The sequence below is a fragment of the Sus scrofa genome, chromosome 6 (assembly GCF_054392235.1).
Source record: "Sus scrofa isolate SSC_HxYL_T2T_F1_AM1 chromosome 6, Sscrofa_HxYL_maternal_Yorkshire_Landrace_v2.0, whole genome shotgun sequence".
In the NCBI taxonomy this organism is placed as follows: Eukaryota; Metazoa; Chordata; class Mammalia; order Artiodactyla; family Suidae; genus Sus; species Sus scrofa.
Window position 1 is genome coordinate 52870170 of NC_139388.1, and position 17643 is coordinate 52887812.

Below are 17643 nucleotides of genomic sequence, written 5' to 3' on the forward strand. Positions count from 1 at the left end.
TAGGGCCGCACCTGTGGCATATGGAGGTTCCCAGGCTAGGGGTCAAATCGGAGCTGCAGGCGCTGGCCTATACCACAACCACAGCAACGCAGGATCCGAGCTGCCTCTGTGACCTACACCACAGCTCCCGGCAATGCCAGATCCTTAACCCACTGAGGGAGGCCAGGGATCGAACCCGCACCCTCATGGATACCAGCCAGGTTCCTTAACCACTGAGCCACTATGGGAACTCCTCCATTACTTGCGTCCTTGTCCCACCCTCCTCTGCTGGCTTGCTGCGGAGTCCCCTGGAGTCCCCTTCCCAAGCAGTTAGAGGGACTCTGAACACCCAAGTCAGGTCCAGCTCCCCCGAGGCTCAGAACCTTCCCGTGGCTCCATCTCACTAGAGTAAAAGTCGCAGTCTCCATGGTGGCCCATAGGATTCGGCGCCCTCTGCCTCTCGTTTCAGCTCCTCCTTCCCCTCCCTGCTTAGTTCTCTCCAGGCATGTGGATCTCCCTGTTGTTTCCCTAAAACACCAGCCAATTTCCCACCACCGGATCTTTGTACCGGCTGTTCCTTCCGCCCGGGGGACTTTTACCACTTGACTCATGCCCTCACTACCAACAGAGAATGGATAAACAAACTGGATACAGTCACACAACAGGATGCACAGTGAGAATAACCTGTAGCTTACACACAATTACAAGAATGGAAAGTTCTCATCGTGGCTCAGCAGAAGCGAATCTGCCTAGCATCCATAAGGATGCAGGTTCCATCCCTGGCCTTGCTCAGTGGGTTAAAGGACCTGGCATTGCTGTGGCTTTAGTGTAGGTTACAGACATGGCTTGGATCCTGCGTGGCTGTGGCTCTGGTGTAGGCTGTCAGCTACAGCTCTGATTGGACCCTTAGCCTGGGACCCTCCATTCCTGTGACCCTAAAAAAAAAAAAAAAAAAAAAAAAAAAGAATGGGTCTCACACTGCGTTGAATGGAAAAAGCTAGACATTCAAGATGTATATTTTCTTTTCTCTCTGTCTCATCCTTCCTTCCTTTTTCTTTTTTAAATTTTTGGGCAGCCGGAGGGATAGGGAATTCCCAGGCCAGGGATCAGATCCCAGCTGCAGTCGCCACCTAAGTCACTGCTGCGTCAACCAGGGATCCTTAACCCCCTGTGCCCAGCCTGGGATCCAGCTTGCATCCCAGCGCCCCATGACACCACCAATCCTGTTGCGCCACAGCAGGAACTCCCAAGAGGTATATTTTCTGATTCCGTTTACATCAAATTCAAGACAGGAAACATGAGTCGATCCGGTCAGAAGTCATAATGAGGGTGACAGGTGGATTGAAAAGATCCACAAGAGAGTCCGGGGGGCAGATGGGGCAGCTGGACAGGTTTCTTGGTGTGGGAGCTGGTGACAGAAGTGTGTTCAGTTGATGGAAATTCACCCCGCTGTGCACTATTTGGCATGTGCGTCTCCTTCAAAAAATGGTTTAAAGGAAAAATAAAACAAAACGGAATGAACCCCCACGTTCCCACCACCCGGCTTAAGAAACCAGACACTTCTAGGCCTTAGGGCCCCTCGCTCCCAATACAATGTGCTTTTGCAGCTTCACAGCCTGCCCCGCCGCCCCAGTTCCTTTCCCCTGTTTGCTAGCTCTGTCTTCCCCACTTAGAACTCAGGCGGCGAGGCCAGCCTGGGCGGGCCGGGCGCTGGGCTGGGGAGGGGGTGTGTGGTGGGGGGAGGACGTGGCTGGGGAGGAGGAGGGTTGCGACTTCCCGATCCCTCAGTGGGAAGTACTGTTTCTGGGAGGCCTGAGTACTGATGGTGGGGGCGCTTTCCAGGGGGCCCCCCAAGTGCTTGGAGCCCAGGGTCTGGGGTGGGAGACTCAGTACCAAGCATCCACTGGAAATGCAGCCTGCTTGCATGCCTGCGCTTTGTCCCCTCGCTTTTTTTTTTTTTTTTTTTTTTTTTTTTTGCTTTTTAGGGCCACACCCGAAGCATGTGGAGGTTCCCAGGCTAAGGGTCAAATAGGAGCTGTAGCCGCCGGCCTACACCAGAGCCACAGCAAGGCCAGATCCAAGCTGCGTCTGCAACCTACACTACAGCTCATGGCAACACCAGATCTTTAACCCACTGAGAGAGGCCAGGGATCGAACCGGCCACCTCAGGGTTCCTAGTCGGGTTCATTTCCACTGTGCCATAATGGGAAGCGCCAGCGCTTTGTCTCTGTCTCTCTCCCCTCCTGTCTCCCTTCCCTCCCTCCCAACTCTCCTCAAGGAAAAAAAAAAACCCCACAATTATTTATATAAAGTTTTATTACATCAGACTGTAACCAAAGGAGCCAAGTTCCAACTTTGAGTCTTTCAATAAACTTTGAATCAAGAGCAGTGCTTCCCCTCCCCCCTTTTTCGTACTGTACTGTAATGTTTATTTTTAAATTCTTTTTTTTGGCATGATTTTTTATATATGAGGTTCAAGAACAGTTCAGCCTTTGCACTTCTTTTCTGGCCATTGATATTGTTCATTTTATTTCCTGATTATTACAGGAAATAATCTCGTTGTATAGGGAATGGAGGCACTTGGCTGGCCTCTGTGACCTCCTGCTGCACACCAGAGGGTGTGGTGACATTTAGGAAGCTGGGGGTGGGGGGAGGATGCTGAGGGGGCCCAGGTGACAAATGGGAAGACTGGAGGCCAGCCAGGGACCCAGGTGGGACAGGCCCTGGGGACTCCGGGCGGGGGGAGGGGTTGAATTCCAGTCCCACTGAAAGCGGAAACCACAGACTATTTCCTTTCCTTTTTTGTTTTCAAGGGCCCCACCCACAGCATATGGGAGTTCCCAGGCTAGGGGTCGAATCAGATTGCAGCTGCCAGCCTACACCACAGCCACAGCAACGCCAGATCTGAGCCCTGTCTGCGACCTACACCACAGCAGATGGCAATGCTGGATCCTTAACCCACTGAGCGAGGCCAGGGATTGAACCTGTGTCCTCATGGATACTAGTCAGGTTTGTAACCTGCTGAGCCACAACAGGAACTCCCAGAGTTTTTTCTTTTTTCATTTTTTAACGCTTTATTGAAGTACAGTGGGTTTGTGTTGTCGTGATGATTTCTGCTGTGCAGCAAAGTGATTCGGTGACGAAACCACAGGACTTGGTGTCCTGTTGGCGGTGATGGCGCAGGAGAGGGCTTGGCTGCTCTCTGCAGGCCCAGTGCCTGGCCCAGGAGATGGCTCAGCCTGGAGGGCCCTGAATACAGAAGGAAGGGCAGGTCGGACCAACCGCTGATGTCCCAGCACCCTTCCTTACTCACTGGGTCCTCACAGCACCCACCTTACCGATGAGAACACTGAGGCTCCCAGAGAGGAAGACCCGCAAGGCAGAGAGTGGGACCGGGGCCCAGGACTCCCACCTAACCCTCGGCTTCGAAAGACTTTTATAACTTCAGGCCTTAAACGACCTCTGATTATTGCTTTTTCTCCCATCAGGGAAAAAAAAAGAAAAAAAAAAAAAAAAAGAGGAGAAAAAGAAAAGCCAGGCAACTTGATTACAAAGCCTGAGGGAATTTTTGGAGGGTCAGTACTGCTGTGAATCCTGCTTGCGGTGGTGGTTATATGATTCTGTGCATTTGTTGAAGCACATAAAACAGTGTAAATACACACACACACACACACACACACACGGCCATGACTTTTACTGTTTGTAAATAAGAATATGAAAAAGGGAGTTCCTGCTGGGGAGCAGTGGGTTAAGGATCCAAGTGCAGTGGCTCAGGTCATGCACATGCTCGAGATCCAGCCTGTCACACTGGGTTAAAGGATCTGGCATTGCTGCAGCTGTGGCCTGGGTCTAGGCTGTGGCTCAGATTCAGTCCCTGGCCCAGGAACTTCCTTACGCCAAAGCACGGCCAAAAAAAAAAAAAAAAGCACACAGTGAATGTGCCTTGTCTGGATCCCAATTCTAACAGAACAACTGTAAAAAGATATTTTTGAGACAACTAGGAGAAACGTAACTAAGGACTGACTATTAAATACATTAAGAAATTTGCTAGTTTTGTTAGATGTGATAAGGCTTCGTAGTTATAGAAGGAAACGCAGCCCCCTCTCTTTATTTTGATGATTCTTGTGGTGTTGAAGAATGAACATGGTGTCTGTTGCTTGTACTTTTAAGTATCCCCAAATAGAAGGGAAAGAAGACGCCATGGCAACATGTGGATGGTTCTGGAAGCTGGGTGATGGGCCCAGGTAGGTTTAGTATCTCTCTGCTTTCAGCATCTGTTTGGAAATGTCCATGATCTAAGTGAAAACTTTTTGTTTTGTTTTGTTTTGTTTTTTGTTTTTGCTTTTTAGGGCCGCACCCACGGCATATGGAGGTTCCGAGGCTAGCGGTCGAATCAGAGCTGCAGCTGCTGGCCTACAACCCAACCACAGCCATGCCAGATCCGAGCCACATTTTCAACCTACACCCCAGCTCATGGCCACGCCGGATCCTCCACCCACTGAGTGAGGCCAGGGACCGAACCCACAACCTCATGGTTCCTAGTTGGATTCATTTCTGCTGCACCACAACGGGAACTCCTAAGTGAAAACTTTTGAAAATAAAATTTAAAAAATTTTTAAAGAAGCGTGTGTTGTTCGTCAAGCATAATTTTTTTTTTTTTTTTTTTTGTCTTTTTGCCATTTCTTGGGCCGCTCCTATGACATATGGAGGTTCCCAGGCTGGGAGTCTAATCGGAGCTGTAGCCACCTGCCTACACTCGAGCCACAGCCACGCGGGATCCGAGCCGCCTCTGCAACCTACACCACAGCTCACAGCTGTGCCGGATCCTTAACCCGCAGAGCAAGGCCAGGGATCAAACCTGAAACCTCATGGTTCCTAGTTGGATTCATTAACCACTGAGCCATGACAGGAACTCCTCGTCAAGCATAATTTAGAAAATACAGAAAACTAGAAAGACAAAGATGCATCTGTTCCCCCCTCCCTGCCCCAATCCCACATCCTGATTGTACTTAACATTTTGATGTATTTCCTTTCAGCCTTTTCTGTTTTATTCAGGCTTTAAAAATGTGTGTGTGTGTGTGTGTGTTTTACATAACTGTGTGAGCAAATTGTTTATATAGTCCTGCTTTTTCCCTTCTTAAAACGTAAGCCGTTCCCTTGTTAAAACATCGTTGTGTAAACACAATCTCTAATGTTTGCCTGGTGTTTACTCAACGGGGCAGTGTTGCCAGACATTGAAGCTGTTTCCAATTTCCTCCCATTATAAATAATGCCTCGATGCACATCCTCACACGTCCCAGAGGCGGGATTGCAGGGCCAAAGGGTGCGGATCCCTTGGCAGCTCACAGTCAAAATCTCCATCGCGTTTCTGCCTGACCCGAAGCTGAAATGACCTCATACGGTTAAAGTGAGATTTCTCTGCTATTTGTTATTTCCTCAAGGTTTGATTCATGACTTGGGTTCACAAGAGGATGTGTGGTTGTGCTGTGTTTTTTTTTTTTTTTTTTCCCAGTTGCAGGAACAGAAATCCGTTCGCACTAGCTCATGTCAAAAGGGAGTTGTGTCAGTCAGCAAGCAAAGCTAATATATAGCTTTGTTGACCTAAAACGATGAAAGAGCCAGGTATTTTACCAGGAAAATGGGTGTATTTGGGAACAGCTGAGAATTAAAATTTGGAACACGGACCCTAAGGCAAGCCACAAGCCAGGAGAGAACAAAGGAGCGGAACCTTCTTTTATAGAGGAGAAGGGGGAGGTAGTTCAGTGGCTTTTCATTGGCTGACTTGTTACATCTCTTATTGTCTGGGCTGTTACTGGGCAAGAAGAAAGTCTTCCTTCCTCCCGCTTGGGGGGAAAGCAGTAATCTTCTTCCTGTTGGAAAAGGAAGGGTACATCTCTCTCTGTCTCGTCTATAACTACCCTAAAGAGGCAGGACAGGACAGCTCCCCCTTCTGGCCTCCCAACTTCATTCCATTTTTTTTTTTTAATTGTTTTGTCTTTTTAGGGCCACACCCTCGGCATATGGAAGTTCCCAAGCTAAGGGTCCAATCGGAGCTGTAGCTGCCAGCCTGCACCAGAGCCCCAGCCACAGCCATGCGGCTCATGCAATGCAGGATCCTCGATCCACTGAGCAAGGTCAGGAATCGAAGCCATGTCTTCATGGATACTAGTCGGGTTCGTTACCACTGAGCCATGATGGGAACTCCCCAACTTCATTTTGTTTTTATTTTATTTTGTTGCTTTTTAGGTCCCCACCCACAGCATATGGAAGTTCCCAGGCTAGGGGTCTAATCAGGGCTACAGCTGCTGGCCTATGCCACAGCCACAGCAACGCCAGATCTGAGCTGCATCTTCGATCTACACCGCAGCTCATGGCAACACTGTGGTCCTTAACCCACTGAGTGAGGCCAGGGATCAAACCTGCACCCTCATGCTTACTGGTCGGATTTGTTTCCCCTGAGCCACAACGAGAACTCCCCCCAACTTTATTTTAAATGAGTCTTCTATGTACTAATTTTCATAGCATGGGAGTTCTTGTAGTGGCTCAGCGGTTAGTGAACCCGACTAGCGTTCATGAGAATGCAGGTTTGATTCCTGGCCTCAGTGGGTTAAGGATCCAGCATTGCCCTGAGGTGTGGTGTAGGTCACAGACATGGCCACAGTTACAATTGGACTCCTAGCCTGGGAACCTCCACATGCTGTGGGTGCAGCCCTAAAAGACAAAAAAAAATTAAAATAATTTTCACAGCGTGGACAAGCTATCTTGCTATATTGACTGTTGAGATACTAAGTTATTTCTATATTGGCTGGTAAATCATGTTGCCTCAAGATCTGCACATTTTCCACTCCAAAACTCCTGATACCCCTCGCCACCCCCAGGACTTCTCAGATCTCCCACAATGCAGCGAAAAAGCCTTAACATCAGGCACAGCAATGAACCATTCTGATCAGTGCCCAAAGAACTGGTTGTTAAAAATTTTGACTATGAGTTTCTGCTGTGGCACTGTGGGTTAAGAGTTCTACTATAGAGTTCCCATCGCAGTGCAGCGGAAATGAATCTGACTAGTAACCACGAGACTGTAGGTTTGAGTCCTGGCCTCGTTCAGTGAGTTAAGGATCTGGCATTGCCGTGAGCTGTGGTGTAGGTTGCAGACGTGGCTCTGATCCCACGTTGCTGTGGCTGTGGTGTAGGCTGGCGGCTACAGCTCTGATTCGACCCCTAGCCTGGGAACCTCCATATGCCATGGGTGTGACACTAAAAAGACAAAAAGCAAAAGAGAGAGAGAGAGTTCTACTGCAGTAGCTCAGGTCACTGCAGAGATGCAGGTTCCATGCCAGGCCAGGCACCGTGGGTTAAAGGATCTGGCCTTGCCACAGCTTGGATTGAATCCCTGCTCTGGGAACTTCCGTATGCTGGATTCAGCCATAAGAAGAAAAAAAATTTTTTTGATTAACCTTTGATGCAAGTACCAGAAAAGCTGGCTCAGATGGCTTAAACTGTAAAGGAAACTTGTAGCTAGAAATTTGGCTGGCTTCAGCTAAGGTTGACATGGCCATTCAGCAATGTCACCTAGGGTCCCATCTTTTCCAGTGCCAGCTCCCAAGGGCCACAAGTAACCTCATTCTTACCCCCCAGGTAAAGGAAAGGGCCTTTGTCTCAGCTTTCCCCAACAAAATAAGGCTGACTCTGATTGGACAGCTGAGGTCACATGCTGGTGCCAGATCCAATCACTGTAGCCAGGGGTGGACTCAACTGCCCAGATTGGCTGAGCCAAGTCACCTCTTCCTCCCTGGTACTCCCTTTGCTTCAAGCCACAACCAAGGTTACTCTTCCATTTTTATGGAGTTCCTGCTGTCCTCTCTGCCTTGTTACTGGTAAAACGGAGGTAATAATGACACTTACCTCCTAGGGTTGCTGTGAGGATTAAGTAAGTTCATTAATGCTGAACACTTAGAATGGAGCTTCTACACAGAAAGCGCTTAAATGTTAGCTGCGCTTATTGTCACTAGGTGATTATTATTGGCATCCCAAGCTGCCATTTCTCTGCGAGCTTCTTAATTTCTGTTCTAGTAACTATGGCTGGCTAACACGTCTCCAAAATATGGTGGCTTAAACGACAACAGCCTTTTATCTCTCACAGTGTCTGTGGTCAGATTTTTGGGAGGGATCCAGCTAGCTGGGCAGGTCTGCCTTGGGATCTTGTATGGATGCAATTAGTTGGTGGCTGAAGCTAGGACAGTGAAGCAGCCAGAGAGGGCGGGTAGGCAGCTCTCTCTCTCTCTCCCCTGGCAGGAGAGGGCTCCTCCTCAGAAGCCTGATCGGCACTTATCCACGTGGTCTCCCCACCTAGACTGGTGCAGGCTTCCTCAAATCATGGTGGCTCCAGGGCAGTCAGACTTCTTGTGGGGCAGCTCTGGTCTCCAGTTCGAGAGTTGCACACAAGAGGCAGAAACAGCCTCACCTCTTCTGATCTAGCCTTGGGGATTAGGCAGCATCACTTCTGCCACAGTCTATTGGTTAAAAGTCTGCTCAGATCCAAAGAGAGGGTACGCAAGCCCTGCTTCTCAATGGGACAGATGTCAAGGTTCTAGGAAAAATCTGTGAAGTGGGAAGAGTTATTGCCGCCATCTTTGGAAATGACAAATCTGGCCCTTCTTGGTACTAAGTCCCACCTCTGTACAAAATCAGTGCCCGGAGTTCCCTTCGTGGCTCAGTGGTAATGAACCTGTCTAGTATCCATGAGGACGCATGTTCAATCCCTGGCTTCGCTCAGTAGGTTAAGGATCTGGCATAGCCGTGAGCTGTGTTGTAGGTCACAGACGCGATTTGGATCCCTCGTTGCTGTGGCTGTGGTGTAGGCTGGCATTTGCAGCTCTAATTCAAACCCTGGCCTGGGAACTTCCATATGCCTCAGGTGCTGCCCTAAAAAAAGACACTCTCCCCCCCCAAAAAAAACAAAATCAGTGCCCAACAGCATCTACATGGGACACCAACTCCAAGTCTTAATTCTAAAGGGAGGGTTTACTGAGAAGTTTCAATTCCTTGGACTTGAAAACATGATAGTTTCCTTTTGTTTTAGTGATGGCCCCCACCTGCTACCTGTTAATTTCCTGGAGTTCCTGCTGTGACACAATGGGATCGGCAGTGTCTCTGGAGCGCTGGAATGCAGGTTTGATCCCTTGCCCAGCACAGTGGGTTAAGGATCCAGGCTGTATGTTCTTATGGCTCGGACCTGATCCCTGATGCCGAGTGGCCTAAAAACAAGAAGAAAATTTCCTTTTGTTCCTACCAGATAAAGACTACAGGAAACGGAGTTCCCATTGTGGCGCAGTGGTTAACGAACCCGACTAGGAACCATGAAGTTGCGGGTTCGGTCCCTGCCCTTGCTCAGTGGGTTAACGATCCAGCATTGCCGTGAGCTGTGGTGTAGGTTGCAGACGCGGCTTGGATCCCGCGTGGCTGTGGCTGTGGTGTAGGCAGGTGGCTACAACTCCGATTAGACTCCCAGCCTGGGAACCTCCATATGCCGTGGGAGTGGCCCAAGAAATAGCAAAAAGACAAAAAAAAAAAAAAAAAAAAAAAAAGACTACAGGAAACGTTAATGACTGCTGAGACCAGCTCAGCAGGATGGGGCTGAAGAATGGGTGCTGCGGAACTTAAGGAAGGAGCCAACACAAAACAAAACAGAGACAGTAAAGGTGGGAACCCAGGGGACTCAAGGTCTCTAGAACAAAGAGCCCCGCCTCACAAAACCACATGCTTTTAGTTTACTCTTTTGATGAGCTCACATGAGGAGGGGCTATGGGTGGATGATCAAGCAAGAAGATTGGAAAAACATGTCTCACGACATCTCCCCCTTTTTGCTTTTACAGGAGGACAAAAACAGATCTTGCAACTTCTTTTCTTCATTGCTTCTTACATCTCTTGCTTTGTGCATTTATAGACAGAACACGAGTCCAAGTCAAGTCTCACGTGGACCTCCTCCAGCTTCAGCCCTGCCCAGACTGACCAGTTTCCAGGGGTGGCCAGGGCAGGGCTCAGCACTCTCTGATGATGGTGAAGGGAGTCTCTGGAACTCGACCGTGAGGAGATTCTGGAGGCGCTGCACAGCCTCCACGGAGGCAGACCTCTTGACTGTGTTGGCGTGGCAGAGGATGGGTCCCCGGGGTAATAACTGTAACCTTTGTAGCAGTTGGGATTCTATGCAACCCTCAATTTACAAATGTTAATCAATAGCCACATCAAAGAATGTATCAAAGCCCCCACCCCCAAGTTGGAGACTCTAACTGTGGGAAAAGGGGTGACGACCGCTCTAACTTCTTCCTGCTGAAAAGGGGCGTCATCAGGGAAAGCAGGTAGGTCTCCACTCATGGGACGGTCAAGTGGGCCTTGATACATTGCTTTGGATACCGCTTCTGTCAACATTTGAACATTGATGGCTCTTAACTGAGATGTAGTGAAGCAAGAAATACAATTAATTATACAGGGTCCGAATAAAAAGACCAAGATCACAATGAATACGCTAAAGAAACACTTTCACCGGGAAGAGGTCAGCTGGTTCCACAAAGCAGCTCCAAAAGCTGGAGCTGGATAGGACAGCTCATGAATCTAATGTTGAAGATCTAACACATGAGACACATTCTGTGAACAACTATGGAATTCAACATTTAGATTTCATAATAACAAAGCCTTAGTTAAGGAAATGCAGAAACCTTGATTGGGCTCCATTGGCATATATTTCCGCCTCTTTTTTTTTTAATTTTATTTTTGGGGGCATTCTATTAACCACGGTCTCTGAGCTGAAAGGAAATAATATATTGTTCAGATTAACCCGATACGTTCCATGAGCTTCTGCATTAATCACCAGGTTTTAATACTAATAGAAGCTTTACATTTGACTGACATACACTATCATTTTGCTCATAGTTAACATACTGCACAAAAATAAAATGTGAAGGCTTGCCAAGTAGTTATGGCGTGAGCCACAGGGGAAGTCCTCCATTGCCATGTGAATTGAGGCTTTAACCTCTTACAAAATATCTCTTTCTAAAAGAGGAGTTGGCGTCTGGAACAATCAGAAAGGCTTTGAGAAAAGAGAATGGATTCCCAGTCACAACTCAAAGGCTGTGTAAAAATTTTGTAGCCGGCTTGCCAGAAACATGAATATGGCAGATTCCTGAGGGAGGGGCCCAGGATTGGAGAGAAGGACTGAAAAGTGGCTCGGTATTCAGGAGGAAGTCAATAAGCTGTCTTCCTACATTTAGAGTCACCCAGGGCTCCTGAGTAGTAATAAGGACAGGAGCCATTATGGAAAGGTCCCGCCAGTCCTGATCCTGGGCCTGAGGGGTCGACCACAGAGACCTTCATCTTCAGGGGCAGTCCCTCCTCCAGTGATCTCCCCAACATATGGGGCACAGCTGAGTCTAGTGGCATTCCCATTTAAAGGATCCCTCTTTTCCACAGAGGAAACAGGTTCAGGGCATAGGTCTCTGCACGAGTCCTCTCACCTTGGAAACTTCCAGGTTGACTCCCCGTAGCACCATAACTAGAGCCTCAGCTTTTTCTCTCTCTTCTTGTTCTCCTTTCATTCTTCCTGGCCCCGATTATAACATATTTGAGTTGCTACTCTGAGAAGGTGCTCCAGGGCCTGATCAGGGCCAAAAGCCAATCTTTGGAGTTTTCTCCATATATCTGGCATTGATTGAGCTAGGAATTTATCCTTAAGAATTATTCGGCCCTCCATTGTTTCTGGGTTCCTTGGTATATGTTTTCTCAATGCCTTTCTGAGTCTTTCTAAGAAAGTTGATAGACTCTCTTATTCCCGTAGTAAACCTCCAATAGTTTTTAATGGGCTTTACTCATGAGGCTTTTAATCCCTCTACTATACAAGTAACAAAATGATTTCTATGCCAATTGTGATTATCTCCCTCATCAACAAATCAACTGGGATCACTCATAGAAACCACCTGACACCCTGTGGGGACTCCTGTTCTATCTCTTCTAATTTGCCTCTAGCATTTATAGCATCATTCCCTTCATCTGCCCCAGCTTTGATTTGAGCAGTTTCGAAGACGTTTTGTGTGTGTGTGTGTGTATTTTATTCTTGTTGGTCTGATTGGCTGGAGACTGTCCAAGAGAGTAATTCATTAACAGAACACAGAGGTTGATGGTTCATACAGACAGGAACCGGCTTCCCCTTAGGGGACCAATCCCATATGACCAGTCCCATATAGTTCCATGGGAATCATTAGGCAGTATGACCCCCTACGTAGCCCTGCATATATTCCAATGAATTTGATTTTTCATTCTCTTGAAGGTACATAAAGTCCTGTCGGGCATCCCCCTATTAACTGGTTTCACCCGATGGTAAGCAAAACTCCAGCCTGTAATTATTTCGAGTGAGAGGCTTTCTTTAAATTAGCCATTGCTTAGGCTAACATTGAAGCCTTAAAGGACTCCGTCCCCACTCCCTGACAGTCTTTAAAACACTCAGCAATGTTAGCTTTTCCTTTTAAAAATCCTATGGCCTTTTTGAATCAGTATTTGCATTTTCATATGCTAACAACTAAAAAATAGTATCAGACACCTCAGAGTTAGTAATTTGTCATTTTAATGCCTCTTGTAAAGGAGCTAGAAATTCAATATAAGGTTCCTTAGGGCCTTGTAGGATCTCTTGAAAAGAAGTATTTATTTGACCCTTAGATTCAATTTTATCCCATGCCATTAAGCAACATTGTCTAATCTGTTCAATAGCCAAATCATTCATTCTCATTTGATCTTGAGGATTATTCCAAGGACCAGTCCCTAACAATTGTTCCATTGTAATTGGAAGATTTTGAGCCTGATTACAATTAGCAGTAATTTGGGGATGATCTTGCCACCAAGACTTAAATTGTAAATATTCACGAGGTGATAGCACAGCAGGGGTTAAGTTATGACCATCAGCAGGAATCCTATGATTTCCTTCAGCTACTCCCTGCCTGATTCCTTTTGTAAAGGGAGAATTAACACCATAGTTTTGAATGGCCTGTTTTAATTCTTTAAGAATTTTAAAAGGAAAGGGCTCATGAATGAACTCATAAACTCCATCGGGGTTGGCGGGGTCAATGCCTGGAGCCGCTGTCTCCCTGACAGTTACTGGAAAGGCTAAACGTATGGCGTCCAAATCACCTTCCCTTCGAGCCTGTGAGATCCCCTGCTGAATGGATGATAGGTGATGTTCAGGGATAACGCTTTTCTTTGCAACCCTCGAAGCAGAGGCTTGATGAGTCCTCGTCACCTCACTCCTAATAGGAGGCAATTGAGGAATATCAGGACCAACAATTGGAGCCGAAGGCTCAGGAGCCAAATATTCTCTATGATAATTTTGTTCAGGGACTGCATATTTAGGTTCCTCCAACAAAGGTGTAGACTCCCCTTCGTCTTCCTCCTCTAAGTCCTCCGTGGTCTGTACAGGTTCTAAAACTGATGTAATTACACTCCAAGTACTCCAAATAGACCCAGGAATTGAAACACCCTCATCATGCAATATCCTCAGTTCCGTACCTACCATTTCCCATATCTTTAACATTTCTAACATAGGAAACCAATCACAATGTTTCTCAACAGTCTGAAAAAGTTCCCAAAGCTTATTTTCACTTATTTTTGTGCCCCCTTGTATAAGGAGTTGTCCTAACAAACAAATGTAAGGACTATAGTTTCCTGCAATTACCTTATTTCCCATTTTACCCCGTAAACACCTGAGAGAGGGAACGTATCCGCAGGATTTCTCCAGCCTAGCCACGCAAAATTCCTCCCTTCTTCTCAGGGCCCCACAGCACTTACGATGAATAAAAATTCCCGCTGTAGTCGCGGCCCTTCATTCTTCACACCTACCTGTTTGCCCACCCCACGTCGGGCGCCACTTGCCAAGACCAGCTCGGCAGGATGGGGCTGAAGAATGGGTGCTGCGGAACTTAAGGAAAGAGCCAACACAAAACAAAACAAAACACAGAGACAGTAAAGGTGGGAACCCAGGGGGACTCGAGGTCTCCAGAACCAAGAGCCCCGCCTCACAAAACCACACGCTTTTATTTTACTCTTTTGATGAGCTCACATGAGGAGGGGCTATGGGTGGATGATCAAGCAAGAAGATTGGAAAAACATGTCTCACAACAGCGGCTGCTCAAGCAAGATTGGAAAAACATGTCTCATGACAAATGACAATTTCATCAGATTCGCTAATGTTTCTCTCATTTTCATTAATTTTATTTTATTTTTATTTTTATTTTTGCTATACCTATGGCATGTGGAAGTTCCCCGGCCAGAGACCAAACCCATGGCACAGCAGTGACAAAGTCAGATTGTTAACTTGCTGCCCTCAAGAGAACTCCTTCATTCACTTTATTGATTTATTGATTTATTTATCCCCCCCCGCCCCCGGCATATGGAGCTCCCAGACCAGGGATCAGATCCAAGTCGCAGCTGTGAATAAGCCACAACTGTGGCAACCACCAGATTCTTACCCACTGTGCCGGTCTGGGGATCAAACCTGCATCCCAGCACTCTTAAGACACTGCCGATCCCATTACACCACAGCAGGAGCTCCCCTCTTTCACTTTAAAACACAATCTTTTTTTTTTTTTAATTTCTTTTTAGGGCCACACAAAAGGCATATGGAGGTTACCCAGCTAGGGGTTGAATCAAAGCTGCAGCCACCGACCTACACCACAGCCACAGCAACTCGGGATCTGAGCGGTGTCTTCGACCTACAGCACAGCTCACAGCCACGCTGGATCCTTAACCCATGGAGTGAGACCAGGGATCGAACCTGCATCCTCATGGACACCAATCAGATTCATTTCCACTGAGCCACAACGGGAACTCCTAAAACACAGTCTTGACTACTAGATTACTTTATGGAAGGACTGCTCCTGTTTTTGGGGTGCGATAATGGTATCATGGTTGTAGGAGAGGGTGGCCTCATTCTTAGAGGATTCGTGCTGAGGTGTTTGGGGCCGAGACTCAGGATGGCTCGGCAAATATTCACATATGTGCGGGCGGGTGTGGGTGTTCAGGGAGAGACAGGAAATAGCATGAAACGCTAACAAGTGCTGCTCTTATGGAGAGGCTGCAGGGAGCATGTACCAGTCTCGCCTCTGCCTCCATTTCCATCCCTTCACAACATGTATTGGAGGGACCAAAACTTCAGCTGAGGAGTTCCCGTCGTGGCGCAGTGGTTAACGAATCCGACTAGGAACCATGAGGTTGCGGGTTCAATCTCTGGCCTTGCTCAGTGTGTTGGTTAAGGATCTGGCGTTGCCGGGAGCTGTGGTGTAGGTTGCAGAAGTGGCTCGGATCCCGTGTTGCTGTGGCTGTGGTGTAGGCCGGTGGCTATAGCTCTGATTAGACCCCTAGCCTGGGAACCTCCATATGCTGTGGAAGCAGCCCAAGAAATGGCAAAAAGACAAAAACAAAACAAAACAAAACAAACAAAAAAAAAAACTTCAGCCAAAACCCAGTTCGAAGTTCATGAGGGAGGCAAAGGTCTAGCTTCTCCTGAGGACGCTACCCACTCATCTCTCCCCAGCTGGCTGGCACTTCCTGTCCCTTCTCCATCCTTTTCTGGTGGGGGCGGGGTGGGGGGGCTGATAGAGGTTAGCCTAGCCCTGTGTCTTCTTGGGGAGTTTTTCATTTTCTTTTTTCTTTTTAGGGCCACACCCACGACATATGGAGGTTCCCAGGCTAGGGGTCGAGTCAGAGCTACAGCTGCCGGCCTACACCACTGCCACAGCAACGCAGGATCTGAGCTTTGGCTGTGACCTACACCACAACTGATGGCAACACTGGACCCTTAACCCACTGAGCAAGGCCAGGGATTAAACGCGCATCCTCATGGATACTAGTCAGGTTCATTTCTGCTGCACCACAACGGGAACTTGGAGTTTCTCTTTTTTTTTGGTAAGTGGCTGATTCCAACCATGGTGACCTTGAACTTAGGCTGTGGGGAATTTGGCTGCTTTTGTCCCCAACTCCATGTCTAGCATCAATTCTGGAGATCCTGGGAAAAAATCCATTTTAACATCCCCTTCCACAAACCTGAGGGACAGAGACTCCAACTGGCCCTGAGCAGCTGATGGCTGTGATTCTTACCAAGGGGCAGTGCCTGGGGCCCTCTGGAAATGTATGGAATATTTAGTGATTGTCAGTGACTTGGGAAAGGGATGCTACAAGCAGCGTTCTGGAATTTTTTTACATCAGGACCCTCTTACATGCTTGAAAATATTGAGGACCCCAAAGAGCTTTTATTTGTGTGGGTTATAACTACTATAGTAGAGCTTAAAACTGACACTTTGGGAGTTCCTGTCGTGGCTCAGTGGGTTAACAAATCCGACTAGGACCGATGAGGTTTCGGGTTCAATCCCTGGCCTTGCTCAGTGGGTTAAGGATCCAGCGTGGCTGTGAGCTGTGGTGTAGGTTGCAGACGCGGCTTGGATCCCGCGTTGCTGTGGCTGTGGCATAGGCCGGCGGCTACAGCTCCGATTAGACCCCTAGCCTGGGAACATCCATATGGCATTGGGAAGCGGCCCTAGAAAAGGCGAAAAGGCAAAAAGACAAAAAAAAAAAAAAAAACAACAACAACAACAACAAAAACCGACTCTGTGGACTCGATTCTTTTTTTTTTCCCCACACCCATGGCATGTGGAAGTTCTGGGGCCAGGGGTCAAACCTGTGCCACAGCAGCAACCTGAGCCACTGTAATGACATCTGCCAAATCCTAAACCTACTCTTCCACACAGAAACTCCAAAAGTGATACTTTGAATATGTAAGAATCCAGAAGCACATTAGCTGGCAGAGCATTGACATCATCACATGTCACAAAGCCTCTAGAAAACTCCATCTCGGAAGTTCCTGTTGTGGCTCAGCAGTAACAAGCCCCACTAATATCCATGTAAGTCGCAGACACAGCTCAGATCTGGCATTGGTGAGGCTGTGGTGCAGGCCAGCAGCTGCAGCTCTGATTCAACTGGTGTGGCCCTTAAAAAAAAAAAAAAAATTCTAGGAGTTCCCACTGTGGTGCAACAGAATCAGTGGTGTTTCTGCAGCACCAGGACACAGGTTCAATCCCCAGCCCAGCACAGGGGGTTAAAGGATCTGGCATTGCCGAAGCTGTGGCTCAGCTCTGAGCCCTGACCCAGGAACTCCATGTGCCACAGGGCAGCCAGAAAAAGAAAAAAGAAAAAAAAAAAAGTACAAGGGATATCCACATACTCTTTTTTTTTTTTTTCTTTCTTTTTTTGGTCTTTTTAGAGCTGCACCCGCGGCATATGGAGTTTCCCAGGCTAGGGGTAGAATCGTATCTACAGCTGCCAGCCTATACCACAGCCACAGCAACGCCAGATCCAAGCCAAGTCTGCAAACTACACCACAGCTCACGGCAACACAGGATCCTTAACCCACTGAGTGAGGCCAGGGATCAAACCCACAACCTCATGGTTTCTAGTCGGATGTGTGAACCACTGAGCCACCACGGAGCTCCTCAATCTTCCATATCTTGATTTTATCTCCTAATCACTGCCTGATGCCTGCTCTCTCCCCTCCCCATTGTTCCTGCTCTGGATTAAGTCATCACCACCTCTCAACCCAAGTCCCCACCTCCTTGCTGGCCAACCCATAATCCGTCC

At 47.8% G+C, this 17643-nt stretch overlaps 1 long non-coding RNA gene across 3 annotated transcripts; it reads right to left on the reverse strand.

The window, feature by feature from the left end:
- Nucleotides 1-5000: 5000 nt before the first annotated feature.
- LOC110260989 (uncharacterized) lies at nt 5001-14025 on the reverse strand. 3 transcript variants are annotated; one of them, XR_014806321.1, is made up of 4 exons: nt 13855-14025; nt 9079-9233; nt 7882-8577; nt 5001-5580 (listed from the first exon to the last, which is right to left on the reverse strand). It is a non-coding gene; the product is annotated as an uncharacterized LOC110260989 (long non-coding RNA). The 3 variants fall into 3 exon arrangements; XR_014806320.1 differs by lacking the exon at nt 5001-5580 and having other exon boundaries at nt 13804-14025; XR_014806319.1 differs by lacking the exons at nt 5001-5580; nt 7882-8577; nt 13855-14025 and adding an exon at nt 5699-5849 and having other exon boundaries at nt 9079-9186.
- Between the last annotated feature and the right edge of the window lie 3618 nt (nt 14026-17643).